Raw genomic sequence first — 2919 nt, forward strand, 5'->3', positions numbered from 1 at the left:
CTGAGAGCAGGAAGAAACTCCTGAAGTCCAGCCTGCCTGTTGCTGATGAGCAAGGCAGCCAATCCTGCTCTGCATCAATGCTTCAAGTGGCCTCAGCTCATGTTTCAGCCCTAGCTAGTCCTCATTCAGCCCTAGCTAGCCCTCATTCAGTTCGAGCTAGCCCTCATTCAGTTCTAGCTAGCCCTCATTCAGTGCTAGCTAGCCCTCATTCAGCCCTAGCTAGCCCTCATTCAGCCCGAGCTAGCCCTCATTCAGTACTAGCTAGCCCTCATTCAGTACTAGCTAGCCCTCATTCAGTTCTAGCTAGCCCTCATTCAGCCCTAGCTAGCCCTCATTCAGTTCTAGCTAGCCCTCATTCAGTTCTAGCTAGCCCTCATTCAGTTCTAGCTAGCCCTCATTCAGCCCTAGCTAGCCCTCATTCAGCCCTAGCTAGCCCTCATTCAGTACTAGCTAGCCCTCATTCAGTTCTAGCTAGCCCTCATTCAGTACTAGCTAGCCCTCATTCAGTACTAGCTAGCCCTCATTCAGCCCTAGCTAGCCCTCATTCAGCCCTAGCTAGCCCTCATTCAGTACTAGCTAGCCCTCATTCAGCCCTAGCTAGCCCTCATTCAGCCCAAGCTAGCCCTCATTCAGCCCTAGCTAGCCCTCATTCAGTTCTAGCTAGCCCTCATTCAGTGCTAGCTAGCCCTCATTCAGTTCTAGCTAGCCCTCATTCAGTGCTAGCTAGTCCTCATTCAGCCCTAGCTAGCCCTCATTCAGTGCTAGCTAGCCCTCATTCAGCCCTAGCTAGCCCTCATTCAGTACTAGCTAGTCCTCATTCAGCACTAGCTAGCCCTCATTCAGTACTAGCTAGCCTCATTCAGCGCTAGCACCAAACAGCAGAGGTGACAGTAGAAGCACCACAACATGCTGACGCTTTAGGAGTTTATAAAACTGCCATTAATGGATTAAGACAAAACCAACGTGATCCTTGGTTCATCTCATCGTCAGAGAACTGATCGAACAAGTCATTTTAACAGAGAAGTGTCCTTCAAAGTTAGTTTTACATTTCAAAACAGAGCATGGGCTACATGCACAGCTCCATGACTTCCTGAAGTTCAGACAGGTGTGTCTGGTGTGTGTACTGAGGTCAGACACACCTGGATTAATCAGTTCATCCTATCTTGAAACACATAAAGGTGCTGTCTGAACTTCAGGAAGTCATGGAGCTGTGCATATAGAACATTACATTTGAGCTTTTTTTTCAGGTGATCCAGCATAAATAAGCCCACAGACTGTCAGAAGAACAGTGGAAGTTGTTGTGTTTTGAGGATTTAGAGAAAGTGTTCGACTGCGTCCCTCGCGGTGTCTTGTGGGGTGCTTTAGGAATACGGAGTCCGGGGCCCCTTGTTAAAGCGATACTTCAACATTTTGGCAAATTGGCCCATTTAGGGCAATTCCCTAGTCATTTAGAACAGCATACTTACTTTTTTTGTGAGGGTGAGCTGTTGTTTATTCAGCGGTGGGTCTGAGGGGAGCTTCACGGCGGACATAATGGAAGTGGATGGTACATTTGCTTCCCTCGTCAAACTCATCAAATACACAATCCAACAACCACAAAACACTCGGGTGGACACGTTATAATCCAACACATTCACTACGCTGTGGAACACCAACAAATAATATTGTAGCGTTACGACATTGAAGCAAATACTGGGAACTACTTTTTCTTTTGAAATCACTACGCCCAGACGCCATGTTTAGTAAGTAGTTCCGTCTTAGCAATCTTCACAAAAACCACTCAATCTCGTAATTTTGCATTAATATTTCACAGCGTAGTGAATGTGCGGATTATAACGTGTCCACCAAAGTGTTTTGGGGTTGTTGGATTGTGTATTTGATGAGTTTGATGAGGGAAGCAAATGTACCGTCCACTTCCATTATGTCCGCCGTGAAGCTCTCCTCAGACCCACCGCTGAATAAACAACAGCTCGCCCTCACAAAAATAGTAAGTAGGCTGTTCTAAATGACTACCGAATTGCCCTAGATGGTCCAATTTGCCAAAATGTTGAAGTATCGGGTCGTCCGGTCTCTGTAGGACTGGAGTAGGAGTCTGGTCCGCATTGCCGGCAGTAAGTCGGACCTGTTCCCGGTGCATGTTGGACTCCAGCTGCCTTTTGTCACCGGTTCTGTTCAGCGTCTTTATGGACAGAGTTTCTAGGTGCAGCCAGGAGCTGAGTTGGGGAGGGGGTCCGGTTTGAGGACCACAGGACTTAATTTCTGAGTTTTTCAGATGACATTGTCCTGTTGGCTTCATGGAACCTGGACCATCATGCACTGGGGCAGTTTGCAGCCGAGTGTGAAACGACGGGGATGAGGATCAGCACCTCCAAATGTGACGCCATGGTTCTGGACCAGAAAAAGGTGTTCTGCCCTCTCCAGGTCGGCGGAGAGTCCCTGCCCCAAGTGGAGGAGATGTGCGGATTGGAAATTCTCACATTAGAAGGGGCGGGGCTTGGTGACGTGGGGAGGGGTTGTGCACTGACAGTGGGGGTTGAAAAGGTGGAAGTAATCTGTCAAAAGGAGAGTGTCTGCATGACAGCTGTCAGCGCTGTGTGGAGTGAAGCCCGTCTGTTTCGTTTCTGTCAACCTCCACACCATCCTGACATACTCAATATCTCATCGCATTATTGTCAGGTATTGTATTGTGTTGTATCATTGTCTGTATTAGATTGAAAAGGCCCAACTTATTATATTACATATTCACAGACAGTCCTACACTCTATGGACCGTGGATCTGATGTACTGTGGTAGATCCTGGAGTTGGAGGAGAACTCGGTTGCAGTGCTGAGGGTGAAGTGATCTGCGTCCTCACACTGTGAGGTCTGGCAGTGAGGAGGTCTAGCCGGTTCAACAGGGGGTGCTGGATCCGAGGGGGAC

This window comes from Salarias fasciatus, chromosome 13 (assembly GCF_902148845.1).
Source record: "Salarias fasciatus chromosome 13, fSalaFa1.1, whole genome shotgun sequence".
NCBI classification, from domain to species: Eukaryota; Metazoa; Chordata; class Actinopteri; order Blenniiformes; family Blenniidae; genus Salarias; species Salarias fasciatus.